Here is a 19,769-nt window from a genome sequence, read left to right on the forward strand (position 1 = left end):
GTTACATATAAGGAAGAAGTTCTTTTCTGTGAGGGCGGCGAGGCACTGGAACAGGTTGCCCAAAGAAGTGATGAATGCTCTATCCCTGGCAGTGTTCAAGGCCAGGTTGGACAGTCTTGGGTGGCATGGTCTAGTGTGAGATGTCCCTTCCTATGGTAGGGGTGTTGGAACTAGATGATCTTAAGGTCCTTTCCAACCCTAACTAAGATTCTATGATCTATCTTTGCCCAGTCATGTCACTTTGTTTTCCACCTTCTTTGGTACAAGATATCAATTTTCAGTACTAGTTACAGCACAAAACCTCAGCCTCGGTACTAACTGGTAGCTGTTTGAAGTTTCCATGTAAAACACAGCATGAATGTTTTCCCTGTTTCCATTTTTTCTGTGCTTTTCTTTCCCACCAGCAACTGTGCTCGATGTCAAACTGTTCCGTGCTAGATCAGAAAAATAAATCCAATCTTTCTGAAAAATTACTTTTACATAAAGTGTCTTCTAAGACCATTCTGTCAGCAAGAACATTTCTATGTTCTGTCCAGATAGTGTTAAACACAATGTTAGGATTGGCAACTGAATACTTTTAATTTTAAAATCTACAGCAGATTAATGCTACTTAAAGTAGAACTAAAACAAAAGCCCAAAAGAATATTCAAAAATATTGATCACCCCCTGTTTTGAATTGTGGGAGAACTAGATTTAGTCTTTAAATAGAACTTTTCAACCCTAGTGTAAAACTGACTTTCATCCTTTTCTATTCCTTATGCACAATGCGAGGGAAGCTACTTAAGGTTTTGAGCTCAGCCTTCTTACAGGACAAAGTAGTTTGTTCCAATTCTTTGTCTTGCGTAGAGTTAAAACTCTAAGAAACATACTTCCAGTTAGAGCAGAAGCTTGGATGGTCATAGTGCTAAACTGGCCTTCCTTGACTCTACCTGCTGTCCGAAACACAACTACCCTTTTTTTTCCTTTGCTTCTTTATCTCATTGCCTTTTAGCACATTGACATTATATCTTGTCCTTCATTTTTTCTGTGCCTTTTAACTTAAGCTATGTTTATATTAGCCACTCTTCTTTCAGTTTTATCCATCACTGATGGCTCTAGTGCTTTGTTTTGTGCTCTTGTAGCATCTGTTCTTCACATTGGACTTACCACTCCATATTTTATAGTCCTTCTGTACATTTGCTTTTGGCTTTCTTTCATTTTAGAATATTGTAATGCTATATTGACCCTTATTTCCACCACAGCCCACAGATGAAAAACCCTATTCTTCCTTTTCAATACTTTCCCCATCTAATTTCTAACACAGAAAATAATAATGTTGGCATTTTTTTGTTTGGTTTGGTTTTGTGTTTTTTTTTAACTCCAGGGCAGAAATAAGAAAATTTTGGGTGGGAGGGGTTGTTAGTTCTCCTAATGTCCCATGAGTTTCAGGTGAAGAAAAGAATGGAAAATGGCTTATAGAAGGTGGAAAAATGAAATTAATAGCTCAGCAGCAATTCCTAGGGAGCTGACAAACAACCTTTCTGTAGATGTTGGCTAGCAGAAGTAATAGCAAGCCATTTGGGCCAGAAATTTCTCCTTGACTTTTTCTTTTGAAGCTTCTTTCAGCTATTGTTGACATTCATCTTACCGTTACAAACCTGCAGCTCTTTGAGGTCAGCAAAAGCAATTGAGGAAACTCGTGCTTTTTTCACACATCTCTTGGTCTACTTTTACTGTAGTTCTGGCAACTAATGTTGTTCACAATAGGAAAGTGTGGAAGCTGTTTATTATTTTCTAAACATATAAGCAATTAGAATTAAACCTGAACCTGAGGGTGAGATTTCCCATTGGATTAATTTGATCTAAAAATTTACTTGAACACAACTCTATGCCCATATAGGAAAAAAATACCATTAACTATACCTTCCTCATGTAATTATCCAACTAAATGTTTTTAGGGAGGAACAACTAGAGGTTTTTTATGATGTAAAAAATTAAAATATCTTTGAAGTAAAACACAGGTGGTTTTATTTGTACGTACTCTGGAACAAAAAGAAACAAATACTACTGTCACATTGCCTGAAATAGGTCATGATTTGTACCTGTTGACTGATTTTACCCAAAGTATCAATGTATTTGGCAGTATGTAAAAGCAACCCTATTTGTATCTGACCTCTCTCAGTAGTTACAGACCTTGTCTTGCTTGCTTGCTTGCTTGCTTGATTTCTTGTTACCCAATCATTCAGACTTTATAGAAATCTGCTATTTTCCTTTACATTTTAGCTGATGTAGTATTTGCTAAGATTTATTAGAAGCAAGATTACCTATGTATTTGGACTGATTTCTTTTTCTTTTTCCTTGTGTTTTTCAGCAATTTGTGATTTAAAATGCCACTTGAGGCCCTTGCTTTTTAGAAGGATACACTGTATAGGACTTTCTTTATACACCTATCACTTTCCACATTAAGCTGTGCATAAAAAGTTTTTCTGTATGTGGATTACATTTCCACAGTCTGTTAGTAAATTTAAGAATAATTATTATATACGTAGCTCTAAAAATGCACTCTAGGGATGATACTAAATTTTTTTCTTCTATATGTCAGGCTAATCCAAAATGGAATCTGAAATCATTGGGAAATAAGATTCTTTAACATCTTTAAAATCCATGCTGTGCCTGAATGTAGAGTCTTATCATTTTCATGCACATATATATAAAAACATAAGAAAAAGTATACACTCACCCTGCAGTAATAGAAGTCCCTATATGACCATTGTATTGTTTTAATCCACAATACTAACCTTAATTTTGAGTATTTTTATTTGCAATATATTATGTTATCTTCGGGGATCAGTGTTATACTCAGATATGAACTTGCTTTGTTATTTTTTTAAGAAGGTATCAGCCAGCTACTGAATTGATTTGAGTGCTGACATGTATTTTTGACACAATCAGGCCTCAGTCATGCAGATGCTGATTTCCAGAATGCAATGTTCTCTGATATAATTGCTATAGAGGTGTGTAGTTTTACTAATAATTTTAATACAGCTAAACAGAATTGCTGGCAATGCATGTTCCTTTCCTGAAATACTAAATTTGTAAGTAAAAGAAGTATAGTCCACTGGAAGCAAGATAGTATTTAAGCAACAGTGTAAGTACTTTCATTATAAAGAATCAATAATCACTTTTCCATGAGCTCATCTCACATCACCTATGATTTCATACTTCGATCAGCTAGTTAAGCTGAAAAGGTTATGGAGGTGGATCTTGGACACTATAGGTTATTTATGAATAAGTGTAATGACTAAAATGAGAAGCTTTTTAAATTCTCCATAATACCACCTCGTATGGTTGATGATATGAGGAGTTACTTGCCTCTGCCTCTTGCATTGAAATGAGCAGTATGTGACATATTTGATCTGCTCTTTCTAATCTCTGTTTAAAATCTGGTTATAAACTGAAAAGTTAATTTCAGACAGTAACCAACAGAAGTCATTTGTGGAGGAAACATAGGGAGGAGTTCAAATTACTGTAGCGAACTACTTAAACTTCCATGTTCAAAAGACTGATTATTTTAATTTAATTGAGCTTTGGCTGTTCTTGCAGGATATAAAGGATCATGTGGTTGTGGAAATGCTATGATTCTGCTGTATATGAGGCTGAAAGAGATTGACTTACTGAATTGGAGAATTCAAGAACCCAGTATAATTTGGAGGATTATTTTTGGACCTTGATCTTCCACTTGCAGGCACAGTGCTGAAGAAGGACTTGTTTTTTTCTTTTTTTAAATTTTTTTTTATTTGTATCTCCCCAGTTAAGAAATCCCACTAGATACTGCAATTTACCTCACCCTACTATAATTGAAAGAACATACCTTTTATCCAAAACGACTCTTGACTAACAATGCACCTTGCCCAACTTAAAAAAAAAAAAAAAAAAAATCAGTTACAAAACAGCTTTATATTTACTGAGCTGCTAATTCATAGGCATTTTTAATGTACACAGTTTGGATAAAATTTACAATTTGTGAAGTATTACAAAAAATATGGAATCTATAATTTAGAGGGTTCTAAAAATAAAACCTGAGTTGAAAAGTAATTTTGCAAAATATAAGCATTTCATTGAGAACATATATTTTGGTGGGATGGAACAATTTCTTTGTCTATTTGATTTTTCTCAGCTGTTCACCTTTTACTTCACTCTTACTTCACCTATAGTAATTTAGAACTTCAAGTGCTATATTTACTTTCCAGATAGAAATATGTCAGTTTCTCTTCTCTGTAACATTCTTTTATGACCCATATCTAGTCATCCAGAAATCTATTAAATAAATATATATTTTCCTGTCTTGTTAATGATAAGACTATATTGCAAAGCAGGATTAGAGTCTAGCTATAAAGGAAAATTAGTACTTTGTTTTAGATGCTAAAAAGAACAATTTATGTGTTTGTTTAAATACTGTCTAACTGATGTACTTTCTTTTCTGTCATGAGTAGTATCATCAGCTACATCCACTGTCATTTTCATCCATACAAATTGTTCTTCACATGCTACCAGGTTCAGACAAAACTGAAAGGAATTAACCTTCCTTACAAATATCCTCCAGACATTTCATAGTAAGATTTTTCCCCTTGCATGACATGCATAGGTAATAGTAGCCACTCTGGGGTTTTTCTGATACTTCAAGGGTCACCACTTGACAAAATCAACCAAAAAAAATGCTGTCTTTATATTATTTTGTGTGTTGCTCAAATATAAATATTTAGTCAAAAAACACTTTTAACACAAGACCAAAAGCGTATTAATATCACTATTTTATATTTTCTAATTAGAGGACAATACTGATAGTTCAACTGCTAGTGTTTCATGAAATACTCATGTATGTGATCTATACTTCCAAATCTAACAAAATTACTGTCTTTATGATAATATTATAGCAACGGTACAGTTCAAGAGATGTAGCTGCTCATTTATATGACGTACACACACAGAACATGAACACGGTTGTATAAAAAGCACTCAAAAAAAGTTCAGACTTTATGAATATAAACTGTATAAATCAAGAAACCAATAGTCTAAAACAAATTCATTTGTGTTCAGATATCATATGCTGAAATAATCAATTTTTTGCATTTTCAGAATACTTTCCTTTACAATGCTGTATGTATCCAAACCCTGAAGAGTAACAATTGCAAGTGAAGTCATAGCTCCTACCGCAGCCTGGGTATGTTATATCACTTACAAACATAAGAACAGTAAGTTATGTGATGTTTATTTATATTCTTATGGAGGCAAAATGTGAATGAAGTTTTGCTTGTGATCTTTTTCCTGAAGAATGTCATTCCAGCACTCTTGTCATTTACTTGTGGTGACATTCATGTTTCTCCAAAGCCCTGAATACGTCTTCTGACTTGAATTTCTGTGTTGAACTCTCCAAGCCTGGCTAGGGAATTTGTAACGTATCAGGAAAAATATTTAATATCAAGCAAACTATTTAGCAGAAGCGAAAAAAAGAAAGTGGAAATCAGAGACACAGATGCTTATTTGTGTAATTTCTAGCAGCTGCAACTGTGGTACCTGAACATATCATCTCAATGCAAAACAAAATAAACAAAAAATACTGTCTCTGTTGAAGACTGTAAAAATATACTTTGGAAAAAAAGTATCTATATGTAAGCAGGGATTAAATCCAAATATTTGAGAGGAATTAGAGATGACTGCTTAACTGCATATCTAAATCAGACTTAGCTAACCTACAGAACAGCTGTGGTGCCTTTGTGAGATAGAGCTGTGTGGATTATGTTATGTAAAATAGCAAGCTTATTGCACTTGTTTTGTGTGACTAACATTCATCACTGTAAATTCTTTTTTTTTAAATGAAGGGTTATAATATTTATAAATTGCTACTGACACCTGAAATTTAGCCGGCAGAAAAGACCTCCAGAGCATACATACTTTCCTCATAAGGTACTGTTGAATGTTGTTAGCAGTTCTGTGGTTTTGATTTTTTGGGGTTTTTTTGTTTTTTTTTTTTTTCCATTTGACTAAGTCTGAGGGATCTGTTAACCTGCTATATTAAATACCCATGAAGATTCAAGCTCAGGCAAAAAACTCTACTTGGAGCAGTCTTAGAGGAAGAGGAACTTTCATCCTGGAATAATCCATATACATGGAGACTTATGCATATGCAGGAATGCACTCCACTACCTACAGATTCAGGATGCAAGATGTGCTGCTCTGGCTCCTAAGCTGGTGGAGAAAAATGAGAGTGTGCCAGTATAGACTAATCCCATACTGTTTCCCAGACACAACACATTGCTTCTTCTCAACCTGTGCTAGCAAGTCCCTGTACTACAAGCTATAACTTTTACTCTGGTAGCTTGCTTATTAAAGATTCATGCTAACTCATATCCTACTAACGTATTAAAAGCAAAGTAAAGATGGATTGCTTATCGCATTTTTCTATTTTAAGTTCTGGTGAATTTGAACAGTGTTCAGTTTTCCTCTTCTGAAAGCAACTACTCATACATTAAAAAATGCTACATTTACAATGTGATTTACCTTAATTTATCCCCTCCCTATTGTGTGTATCTGTATGTACTGATATTAACATAATGCTGCATTCATCTTTTTTCTGGCCTTGTTTTGCACAAGAAGAAATAATCTTCATGAGAAGATTTTTGTATGGGTGATATGATGGGATTAATCATTTCAGGATTAGGGTGGCAATCAGCAGGCTGTACTTTGTGGTATTAGGCCATAGGAATTTCAGGGGTGATGGAAGGGCTGTTGGAAGTAGTATTACTGTTGGTAGAATAATTTTTAGCATTGTAAGAGATTTAGGTTGCATCAGTGGTCAGAGCCATCTGTGTGGAGGCTACTAGTATTGCTAGTCCTGTGCTTGCTTCACAGGCAGAGAATGCCAGTATAAGGATTTGTATGAGGATTGGAGATGTTTGGTTTTCGATTGGCCAGATTGATAGGGCAACGTATATTGATAATATTATACTTGCTAAGCACAGTAGGAAGGAGATCAGATGGGTTCGGTGGAAGGCCAGCCCTAAGCTGCTGCATGAGAAGTGGTAAACCTGCTGTGCCCATTTTCTTTTTTCTGTGTGGGATACTATTCTTCTGGCCAGATCAGAAAAATTTGGAATAAAAATATTATCTCACACTATTTCTCTGTTTTTTTGGAAAATTCATTTATGTTGTTTGATTTGGTTTTGCAAACTAGAACGTAGTTCACAAAGGTGTTAAACAGATGGACTAACATCCTAATAATCTTAAAGAGAGAAACTGAAAAATTCTAACAGTAGATCTGTTTTTTATAAAAATATTTGAAATTGTTTACAAAGGCTTTTGAATATAGTCAAGAAGCAGAAGAATAGCACTGAAAATACGTGATAAGGGACATGTACTGAGGATGCAAATCTGATAAATAGCCTCAAAATTAGGCTAAATATAACTAGAGCAAAGGGAAATACTCATTACCTCCAGCTTTGTTGGTTTAGAATTTTGCTTCTTAAGCTTTTGTATCTATCTGAGGTGTATCACACAGCTTGAATTGACAGCCAATTGTAAAATACACCCAGGAACTCAATTTGAATAGATATGTAGATTGCATTGTCAGGCAATAATCTAGAACATAGCTTTTTGTGGGGAAAAAGAGCACAAAACAGGGAAAATATAAGTAGCCACAAGTACTCATCTCAACATTTCAAATTATCTTGCAAGTCTCTTATGCATATAATATAGGATCAATCAGAGCTTTAGACACTTTATTGACTCCTATACCTTTTAATGCAAACAATGCCATCGTGGCCAATATTCCATTTGGAATAGAATTTTATAGCCCTCCAGTAAGCACAAAGAATGTAACAGATTTTTTTCCTTATGTGGGATTTATAAACTTCAAGGGAAAGTTGTTGTTGTTGCATTCAAAATACTGTTTAAAGGCAAAAAGGAGGCACACTTTGTAAATCATAGAATCATAGAATCATAGAATACTTAGGGTTGGAAAGGACCTTAAGATCATCTAGTTCCAAACCCCCTGCCATGGGCAGGGACACCTCGCACTAAACCATGTCGCCCAAGGCTCTGTCCAACCTGGCCTTGAACACTGCCAGGGATAGAGCATTCATCACTTCTTTGGGCAACCTGTTCCAGTCCCTCACCACCCTCACAGTAAAGAACTTCTTCCTTATATGTAACCTGAACTTCCTCTGTTTAAGCTTGAAGCCATTACCCCTTGTACTACCACTACAGTCCCTAAGGAAGAGTCCCTCCCCAGCATCCTTGTAGACCCCCTTCAGATACTGAAAGGCTGTTAGAGGTCTCCATGCAGCCTTCTCTTCTCCAGGCTGAACAGCCCCAACTTTCTCAGCCTGTCTTCATATGGGAGGTGCTCCAGCCCCCTAATCATCCTCGTGGCCCTCCTCTGGACTAGCTCCAACAGCTCCATGTCCTTTTTGTGTTGAGGACACCAGAACTGTACACAGTACTCCAAGTGAGGTCTCATGAGAGCAGAGTAGAGGGTCAGGATCACCTCCTTTGACCAGCTGGTCACGCTTCTTTTGATGCAGCCTAGAATACGGTTGGCTTTCTGGGCTGCAAGCGCACACTGAATATATAATTAAAGCCAACAATGAACTGTTAGTATAATCTTAATAGTCTAGATACACTTGTTATAGAAAAAAAAGAAGAATAACAATACAGGTAGTGCACTTATATACAAAAAAGTTGCAATAATAGCAATAATACAATTAAAGTTGTAACTTACTTCTCAGTTTCTAGCACTTTCCTGGGTGTTATGCTCCCACTTTCTCTGTTCCTCTAGGTCCTGGAGTCAGTGGTTTCACAATGGCGTTTGTAGTGGAGTTTGCTATTGTGAGTGGCCAGCATATGGAGTCCTTCTTTGGGAAGATTATGATGTTCATGTTGATGATTTCTTCTTGTCTTCCTACCTCTTTCTTGTATCTTTTTTTACTCTCCTTTCTTCTGCTTAGGGTCACTTTCAAATCCATGCTGACATGCTTTTATAGCTTTTCTTCTCTTTTGCTTTACAGTTCCATGTTACATCCAAATATACTATATGTAGTGGATTTTATGCATCAGATACTATTTCTTTGTTCTCTTTGTTATCCCTAAAACTAGGTATGCCCAACGCTGGATCTGCATTTCTTTAACTGACCACTGGAGAGTTGTTGGTAGTTGTAGGATCTCCAGTGCCAAACCTGTGTCCCCTTTCTTCTCATCCCATCAGACTCCTCTACACCGCATCTTGTACCTCCGTTTCTCAAGGCCTCTGTTACTGTACTAGGCGTGTATTTCTCTATACTACGTCATTATATTAGAGTTGTAAAGGTCTTATTCTAGATAGAATGCCTGCTTGTTACTGCAATCTAACACTGCAAATGTAGCTGTTGTGGTTTGAGCCCAGCCGGTTTGGCCATTTTTCTCTTTCAGCAATGTCCAAGGCCAGCTGGATGGCTTTCACTTCTGCAAACTGACTCGATTCACCCTCTCCTTCAGCAGTTTCTGCAACTTGTTGCAGGGGACTCCACACAGCTGCCTTCCATCTCCGATGCTTTCCCACATTACAGCAGGACCTATCAGTAAACAAGGCATATTGCTTTTCACTCTCTGACAGTTCGTTATATGGTAGGGCCTCTTCAGCACGCATCACCTCCTCTTCTGGTGACATCCCAAAATCTTTGCCCTCTGGCCAGTCCATGATGACTTCTAGAATTCCTGGACGACTGGGATTTCCTATTCGAGCTCGTTGTGTAATTAGTGCGGCCCACTTACTCCATGTAGCATCGGTTGCATGATGTGTAGAGGAGACCCTGCCTTTGAACATCCAGCCCAGCACAGGCAACCGGGGTGCCAGGAGGAGCTGTGCTTCAGTTCCGATCACTTCTGAGGCAGCTCGAACCCCTTCATAGGCTGCCAGTATCTCTTTTTCAATGGGAGTATAGCTGGCCTCGGATCCTTTATATCCCCGACTCCAAAAGCCAAGGGGTCGACCTCGAGTCTCCCCTGGAGCTTTCTGCCAGAGGCTCCAGGTAGGACTATTCTCCCCAGCTGCAGTATAGAGCACATTTTTCATATCTGGCCCGGCCCAGACTGGTCCAAGGGCTAACGCATGAACTATTTCTCGTTTAATTTGTTCAAAGGCTTGTTGTTGCTCAGGGCCCCACTTGAAATCATTCTTCTTCCGGGTCATGTGATAGAGAGGGCTTACAATCAGACTGTAATTTGGGATGTGCATTCTCCAGAACCCCACAACACCTAAGAAAGCTTGTGTTTCTTTCTTGTTAGTTGGTGGAGACATTGCTGTTATCTTGTTGATCACGTCTGTGGGGATCTGGCGGCATCCATCTTGCCATTTTATTCCCAAAAATTGAATCTCCTGTGCAGGTCCCTTGACCTTATTCCGTTTTATGGCAAAACCGGCCTTCAGCAGGATTTGGATTATCTTCCTCCCTCTCTCAAAAACTTCTTCCGCTGTATCACCCCACACGATGATGTCATCAATGTATTGCAGGTATTCTGGAGCTTGCCTCTGTTCCAGTGAAGTCTGGATCAATCCATCTGGATCAATCCAGATGGTAGGGCTGTGTTTCCACCCAGGGGCAGTCGGTTCCAAGTGTACTGGATGCCCCTCCAAGTGAAAGCAAACTGTGGCCTGCATTCTGCTGCCAGAGGGGTTGAGAAAAACGCATTGGCAATATCAATTGTGGCATATCACTTGGCTGCCTTTGACTCCAGTTCATATTGAAGTTCTAACATGTCCGGTACGGCAGCACTCAATGGTGGTGTGACTTCGTTCAGGCCACGATAGTCTACTGTTAGTCTCTGCTCTCCATTAGGCTTTTGCACTAGCCATATAGGGCTATTAAAGGGTGAGCGGGTCCTGCTGATCACTCCTTGGCTCTCCAGTCTGCGGATCAGCTTATGGATGGGAATCAAGGAGTCTCGGTTGGTGCGATATTGCCGCTGGTGCACTGTTGTGGTCACAATTGGCACTTGTTGTTCTTCGACCTTCAGCAACCCCACAACAGAAGGATCCTCTGAGAGACCGGGTAAGGTGGACAGCTGCTTAATTTCCTCTGTCTCCAAGGCAGCGATACCAAAAGCCCATCTATACCCTTTTGGGTCTTTGAAGTACCCTCTCCTGAGATAGTCTATGCCAAGGATGCATGGAGCCTCTGGACCAGTCACAATGGGGTGCTTTTGCCACTTCCTCCCAGTCAGGCCGATTTCAGCTTCCAGTACAGTTAATGCTTGGGATCCTCCTGTCACTCCAGAAATCCTGGAGTTCCACCCAGGGTTCCACCCCTTAATACCTTGATGGCATCAGGGTACACTGTGCACCGGTATCTACTAGAGCCTTATACTTCTGTGGGACTGATGTGCCAGGCCATCTGATCCACACAGTCCAGTAAACCCGATTATCCCTCTCCTCCACCTGGCTGGAGGCAGGGCCCCTCTAATAGTGATCATAAAATTCTCCACTTATGTCTTGTAGAAAGGGATTAGTATTCCTTATCACAGGAGCTGGAGTAAAATCAGCTCTTCCACTCCATCTGGGAAACTGCTCACCAGAGACTGGAGCAGCAGCTTTCCTGGGAGGATCATCCTTGGCCATTGTTCTCCTCTTCAGTTCATGCACCTGTTGCTCCAGAACTGAGGTAGGTTTTCCATCCCACTTTCTCATGTCTTCTCCATGATCCCGCAGGTAAAACCATAGGGTGGCCTGTGGCGTGTACCTCCTATATTTTCTTTGTTGAGCAGCAGGGCGCCTTCTGTTAATAGCTGAGACATGGGCTGGTACACGTGGGGAGCTGGATAGATCGGATAAATCGTCTCTCAATTGTTTGAACTCCTGGGACAGTTTTTCCACAGCTGAAATGATGGAAGGGGTGAGATTGTCTTCGAACTCTCGGAGTTGACGAATCAGGTAATCCACTGTTGGTGATACTCTGTCATTCCAGGTCATTGATGCCAATGTGTAGGCACATGATATGGCGCACTCCGTGTAAGTTTCCGCCACATGGGTCGTGTACATTCGACTTCATCTGGATCTACGGATGTGTTCCTGGCATCCGGCCTATGATAGATCATCTCTATAATGGCTGATTCCCTCAGGGACTGGATGCCTTTCTCTATCGTGGTACAGTTGGCTGAGCAACTCGTAATATCGTCTTTGTAGGGAAACCTTTCCTTCACAGCTGCCAGGAGCTGCCTCCAAAGACTGAGGGCTCGCTTCTCTCTTGCAATCGCTTTGTCATGTCCTCCTTCCCTAGCAAGTGATCCCAGCTGCTTGGCTTCCCTACCTTCTAGTTCGTGACCGTCGGCCCCATTGTCCCAGCATCGGAGCAACCAGGTGACAATGTGCTCCCCTGGAAGACGGGTGAAATCTTTTCGCATATTCCGCAGCTCGGTTGAGGTCCGGGGTCAAGAAGTCACCTCTTCTTCTTCTTCCTCTTCCTCTGATCCACGTAGTAGTAACTCTTGTTCAGATGCTGTTCCGTGTAGTAATGGCATTGGGTCTTCATCTTTCTTCGCTTCGTGGGTTGCTCTTTGTGCCTCTCGTTTGCTTTTGCTTACAGGGGCAACAGACATTGTCACAAACTGGCCATTTGGTTTAGCTGCAGTGTTTGTCACTGTGGTTGCAGTGACTGCAGTGTCTACCACGAGGGTTGGAGTGGCTGCAGCGTCTGCCACTAGAGTTGGACTGGCTGCAGTGTCTGTTGCCGGGGTTGGTGCAGCTGTTGTGCTTGGGAGTTGAGTAACACCAACAGCTGCATTGTTTGTTGCTGTCGGGGTTTGAGTAGCTGCTGTGCTTGCCACTGGGGTTGAGGTAAGAGCAGTCCCGTAACTAAGGTATAGTATAAAACCACTACTGCTACCACCAATGATAATAATGATTAGTGAAATAACAAAGGGAGAGGATACAGTTGCTCACCACCCGCCGACCGATACCCAGCCCGACACGAGCAGTGATCTCGGCCTTCCAGCTAACTCCTCCCGGTTTATATACCGGGCATGATGTGCCATGGCATGGAATAACCCTTTGGCTAGTTTGGGTCAGGTGTCCTGTCTCTGCTTCCTCCCGGCTTCCCCTCCTCCCTGGCAAAGCATGAGACTGGGAAAGTCCTTGGTTGGAATAAACATTACTTAGCAACAACTAAAAACATCGGTGTTATCAGCATTGTTCCCAGGCTGAAAGTTAAAAAAACACAGCACTGCACCAGCTACTAAGAAGGAGAAAAATGACTGCTATAGCTGAACCCAGGTCAACACCAGGGGATCTGCCAACAGGGCTGCCCCAGCCCAACCAGAACTTTTATGTTCTATAGAGGGGGATAAAGTTCCTGTGGTGCACATAAAGAATTTGTTGGGGAAGATAGTCTGGGTTATTCCTGCTTCAGGTAAAGGCAAACCCACTCGTGGGGTTGCTTTTGCTCAGGGACCTGGATATACTTGGTGGGTAATGCGGAAAGATGGGGAAGTCCGATGTGTACCTCAAGGGGATTTAATCTTGGGGAAAAACAGCCAATGAACTCAATTGTACGCTGTTGCCTGCTCTATAACACTTTTATAGCCCACCAGCTACATATCTTCGGGTCGCCAGCAATTGACCCTGACTTCCCTCCGATCACCACCTCAACAAAGAATGAATTTTGAGGAAACCAGACGAGCTCAGCAGTGACCAGATGAGTTTGGCGGTATCATCAGCAGGCAACAATCCAACACTACATACCGTCCCTCCTGCCCTGAAAGACTATTACAAGAGATGGAGCCTGACATCATGGACTGGATGAGTTTAGCAATTTTACAGGGATCGGTCCATGGACTAGGGAATGATATCTTTCTCTCTGTGTGTGGGTGTGGGTGTATATATATGTGTATATATGGGACAGGGGTGATGGTGTGTTGAGAGATGTGGGATCTGAGCATGACATGAATGGTATGGAATAAGGGGTGGATACTGTCCTGGGTTCAGCTATAGCAGTCATTTTTCTCCTTCTTAGTAGCTGGTGCAGTGCTGTGTTTTTTAACTTTCAGCCTGGGAACAATGCTGATAACACCGATGTTTTTCATTGTTGCTAAGTAATGTTTATTCCAACCAAGGACTTTCTCAGTCTCATGCTTTGCCAGGGAGGAGGGGAAGCCGGGAGGAAGCAGAGGCAGGACACCTGACCCAAACTAGCCAAAGGGTTATTCCATGCCATGGCACATCATGCCTGGTATATAAACCAGGGGGAGTTACCTGGAAGGCCCAGATCACTGCTCGGGTCAGCCTGGGTATCGGTCAGCGGGTCGTGAGCAATTCTATCCTCTCCCCTTGTTATTTTCCTTATCATTATTATTATTGGTGGTAGCAGCAGTAGTTTTGTAAGGTACTTTAGTTACTGGACTGCTCTTATCTCAACCCGTGGGAGTTACGTTCTTCCGATTCTCCTCCCCATCCCTCCGGGAGCGGGGGGAGGAAGAAGCGGGGGGAGTGAGCAAGCGGCTGTGTGGTTCCGAGTTACCGGCTGGGCTCAAACCAGGACACTGTATAAGTAAATTACCAGTAAGGTTTCATCAGCAATATGAGTCAATCATCTGTAGATCAAACAGAGAAATTTTTGCTTTTTTGAGGCCAAGCTGAGAAAAGATATTCAACTGATTAATTTAACTAAAGAAAGCAGCACCTTGTGAGGGCGAAAAAAGTGTGATATTGACTGGAAATAAAATAGAATCTTTAGGGGGAAAACCATTACCACTTGATTTTAAAAGCCTGGAGTGCATTATGACAGCATTACGTTAATCTGTAATATTGATAATAATATGCTCACAAAATAGGAAGCTGGTTAGAACTTCAGATTGTATGACTGTATATATAAGCACAGGCAACTAATTTTTTAGACAGAGAGGCTTCCTCAGTCACTAACTTCAAGATATTTCTCTTCTCTCTCATGTGACTGCTGACCCTCTTTGCTCCCCTCCACAACCAGCAATACACACTCCTTCCATTTCTAAATGGATGGATTAAATAAATTGCTTGTGAGTTTTTGGTTTTGGTTTGTTTTTTTTTTCTCTCTATAGGCAGATCATACTTCTCCAGTTTCCACTCCATCCGCTTCGTCTGAAACTGTGTTTACGACACCTTCCAACACCTTTTTCTGGCTAGATATTCTAGTCTGTATTTCACCACTTGACCAGAAACCTTTCTGTTCATTTATTTCCTCAGCAATAAATATCTTCTTCTCCTACACATCCATGATTTTATAAGACTATTTGAAAGCCTGGCATCTCTCGATTCTCCTTATTTTTGAATAATCACAAAGAATCTGCATTGGTCATTTCATCCATGATTTCTTAAATACTCAGTATACCCATGTTCTTTTCTTCTGGCCTCATTCTTTGGACGCTCTTAACTTTCTTTTTCACTCGCACATTGTCATGAGCTCTCAGACCCCATCACTACTGGGGATCATGACTTACCCATTTTTCTATCTTATAATTTTGCATGTGCCTCCCATTCTTCTCTCAGATCACTACCTTGCTGATTTTTTGTCTTCCCATAACCCTGCTGCTGGTGAACTCTTTCACTGGATGAAAAGCTTTGATGATAGCTCAACAGCACAGTATCAAATGAGACAAATGAGAGGACTGCGCACTTTTACTCCTTTGCTTAGGCTCTTGATCTAGCTGAGCTCCACTTGCCTTACGCTGTTGCATAAAAAAAAGAACAGTGAAGTAGCTTGTGCTTCTTGTGTTTATTTTTGAAAGCAAATTCTAGTGCTTGAAAATTCATTTATGCACTTTTTTAATACTTGGCCTATGAATTTTTTTTTTGGGAAGGGAAAGGTAGATTGGTTCTGACGTGATTTTAAGTGGAAAGGTATTACTGCTTCATTAATACTGTGTTCTTCGTCTGCTTATGTATTTTTTTTCTTTCCAGGAGTTGTATGAACGGAGTCTGTAGCTGTAGATGTTGGCACATGATCTCATGGCAGGTGATGCCATTTGCCATAGAATAGCAGGAGCCATCTAACTCTTTTTCATTTGGCGGATTCAGCACTGCTACCAGGGCTGCACTCCAGCAAGATACTGAGAGGCTGCTGCAAAATGCTCAATGCCAGCAAGTACAGGAATATTAGTCTCTGAACGTGTGCATGTCTGTGTATATGCATGTTTACATGTCATGTTAGTGCTCATTGCTCTAAAAAGCTACTTACTGCCTTCCGAGATCTGGTTTTAGGTAACACTGATTTTCATGGAGCCTAAGCACTTGCATTGGTTTTTATTACTTGTCAGTTTTCTGTCAAACCTCTGGCTTATTAAGTGTAATCTATATTGCTTTGTACGTTAAGTGAGGCAAATAGCCTGTTAAGCTCCATATATAAGTTCTGCTGAAATCTACGTAAATAGCACATACATTTCTTCTCTGTGCTACCTTTTGAAAACAAAGTGCTTTCATTACTCTGTCAGAGAAATAGGCAATCTCTTGTCATTTTCTTGTCTGTCCGTCTCCCTGTATATCTATTATGGTTTAAAAGGAAAGAAAACGTATTTCCAAATAAAAATTTGAAAACACTTTCTGATTAAAAAAATAGGGAATATATGTAATTACTTGACAATCAATGCATGCAACTTCCACACAATGATACTGCCTGTGCCTAACTAAAGGATTTTATAAAAAGTGTATGCTTATAATAAAGTTCAGGTCAAGAAATTAGCAGAAGTGATGAATAATCTGTTCCTTTAACTTGAAATCAGTATGTGCTGAACTTTTGGAATTCTGGCAGGAAACAGAGCCTCACTTGTATTCGTCTGTAACAGGTCCTTTAAACCTTGGCACATGTTGCTGTAGTTAAATGGACCAAACCCAGCTGAGAGCTGAAGCCCACTCTACTCGATTAAACAGAAGTAGGACGCAGGATTGAGTAATGGACAAAAAAGTGTTTCAGTGAGACTTCAGCCTAAGTTTAACTTAACTTAAATTTACTTCCGTGTATCACTTCTTCCTTTTTACAAAGATTTACAAATAGCTATCCAGTTTACTTTCACTGTTTTCCTTACTGCCTTATTTTGTTACTAATTTACATTTCATATTGTCACATACTTGTATAACGACTTTTTCCCAAATACTTTGATTTATTTAAATCAACCTCCTATTTGTAGAAGTACTAGTTTGATGACATGCATACTAGTATGATGAAGATGATATGTCTGTGATCAAATAATAGAATAATGATCAGGTCTAGATAGATAAAGATATTTCAAAGGATCAAGCCCCTTAAACCAGAGATTACTGTATTCTATAATACTGGAATTATTAATATTAGCTATTATTTTTGCTTTAGTTTTAAAAGTGAAGCTTTTTAATATAATGGACACAAATATATTATCTTTTAAAAAGAGAGAAATTTAATTTTTTTTTCACATAACTTGAAATTTTTCATATGTTCTCCAGCCTGAAGGATACAAAATCACACTTACAAACCCCCTTGATTTCATTGCTACTTTATGTAGCTTGTTTTATGTGCTGTTTGGATAATGGATGAAATTTTGATTTATTGTGTATATATATATGTAAGATACTTCACCATGGTAAACATTAAGTAGATTTAATAATAATAGAGATTAAAAACTTATCTTTATTCTACATTATGCAGACTATCACTTTTCACAATACTAAAATTTAGTTGTATTTAAAGCCTCTTGGAAGAGCATGCATGCTTATTTGTAAAATTTGGTTTTGTTTTCCCCCAACTGAAAATGTAGAGTTAATTATTATTCATATTGAAACATTTTTAGCAAAAAGGGATATGTTTATTTGTTTTTAAATCACCTCTTGTCAGGCATGGTGTGGGTATATTTCAGGCGCAAATCCATTGGCAGCTACAATGTTTAACAAGAAATAGTTGTCATAGTTCTCAGGCAGATCTCAACAGGGAGAAGGCTATGTATGCATCATAAAATTGTGTCTATTTTAGCACAAATAAAATTAATTTACTTTTCAGATTTTTTCACACCAAAATTAAGTGTGGGTTGTAAAATTGCCTAAGCCAGCTTTTGTTATAAAAAATGTTGCAGCAGAAAGTCCCTGGACTCAAAAGACAATGCTCTTGAAACCTGTAGGAGTATGTTAAGTTAAAATTAAACTTTCCATGAAAAACCAAATCTGCTTTCCTAATGCTTGATTCTAGGGAAAAAACCCTCAAACAAACAGTTACATGGATAAAAGGATGATTTGTCAAAGACTAAGTGTATTTAAACAAAAAAAAATGGTCATTTCAGTACTGTCTACATAATTCTTTCATGTTACTTGTGCTTTTTGCTTTTTTTCCCAGACATGGAAGTCAGAAAAAGAAACATAGTGAACCAGTCACAACTGAGCTTGTCTTATACTGAAACGAAACGAACGCTAGAAAGGATGCATCTGATAATTTGGAGGCTTGAAAGAAAGCATTTGCCATGAAAGGTTATGTAAGGTTAATGATAAGAAAATTATTAAGTAATCTTTGACAGTAATTCCATATTTTCAAAGCAGGTTGTAGTATTGACAAGATAGAATAGAATGGTATCCTGTCTTTTTGAAATAAAGCTATAAGATGTAGATGCATCTGAGATTGGACAGTTTTATTAAATAATATGATAAACAACCCCGTTAGGACCATTGAAACAGAAACAGTGATGGTAAAGCAAAGTTTGTAAGAAATTTGAGGGCGCTTGAAAGGAAATAAAGAAAAGGAAAGGTCAGTTATCCTGGATGTCTGACATAAGTCCCATGTAGAACAGTAAAACAAAAAGCTGATTCTGGAATCTCTTAAAAAAAAAAATATATAAAAATTTAATTACTTCCAGACTTTTAATGTTATACTAAATAAATCCTGTCCAGCTGGATTTTCTGCTTTGACTTTGGGCATTTGTGTTATAAAGAAACTGATCAGATCATAATAAATGAGCTTTTTAAGATATATGACTTTGCACAACATAATATGCTAATTAAGCCAAAAATAAAACACCGCTGGACAAGAAGCATGTCTCTAGAATTTAGCCTAGTATAGGAAGTAGCCAACTGACAGGTCCAAGGAAGAAAGTGTCAGCAGGGGACTCTGAGCAGTGCAGTATTTTATAACAATAACACACTATAGGCATTGTCCAGAAGCTGCTGGCTTCTAACAAATTTAGGTGATAATTTAATATTTCAGTTAATCTAATCTGTCATAAGATCATAAAAGATTATTTCTGAGGCTGAATAAACAGGGAATAATTCCTATAAAAACAAAGCTGGCAAAAGTTGTGGGATTTTTTTTTTTTTCTCCTTTTATTTCTGTCGTAACAACAGCTGAATGTATGAGCTCTTTCTTCTCTAGATAGGTGTTGGGACAGGAAGTAAAATACTTCAATCAACTGTCTAACCTATCCAAACACTGATGGAATAATGCACCTGTATTTTAAGCCTTCAGCATCTAGTAAATAACAAGCTTGTGAGTTAAGCCTGAAAAACTAATTAGTTGTTCTTTAGTCTCCTGTTACTCTGATTTTTCTCTTACTATGCAGGATATGTGAGTGTATAGATGTGGGCCATCCAGTAATTGCAAGATGAACACCTACATGTCAGTCACTACAACGGCAGCAGCTCTTTCTGGGTTAAGAATACTCGTTTTTAAAAGATTGCTATCACATAAAAGTAACAGCCATGCGTGGGTTTATTGTGAGGTAATATTCTGTATACCTATGTCGAAGGAAGGAAAACAGCAAACATAAAGTACTCTAACGTGGGAAAG

The 19,769-nt window shown here is 39.0% G+C and overlaps 1 long non-coding RNA gene across 1 annotated transcript; it reads left to right on the forward strand.

Annotated features, from left to right (window-relative positions):
* The first annotated feature begins 6,701 nt into the window (after positions 1-6,701).
* LOC115616009 lies at positions 6,702-18,703 on the forward strand. The gene is made up of 3 exons (XR_003994202.1): positions 6,702-6,819; positions 6,929-6,930; positions 18,687-18,703. It is a non-coding gene; the product is annotated as an uncharacterized LOC115616009 (long non-coding RNA).
* The last annotated feature ends 1,066 nt before the right edge of the window (positions 18,704-19,769 follow it).

This window comes from Strigops habroptila, chromosome 1 (assembly GCF_004027225.2).
Source record: "Strigops habroptila isolate Jane chromosome 1, bStrHab1.2.pri, whole genome shotgun sequence".
Lineage (NCBI taxonomy): Eukaryota > Metazoa > Chordata > Aves > Psittaciformes > Psittacidae > Strigops > Strigops habroptila.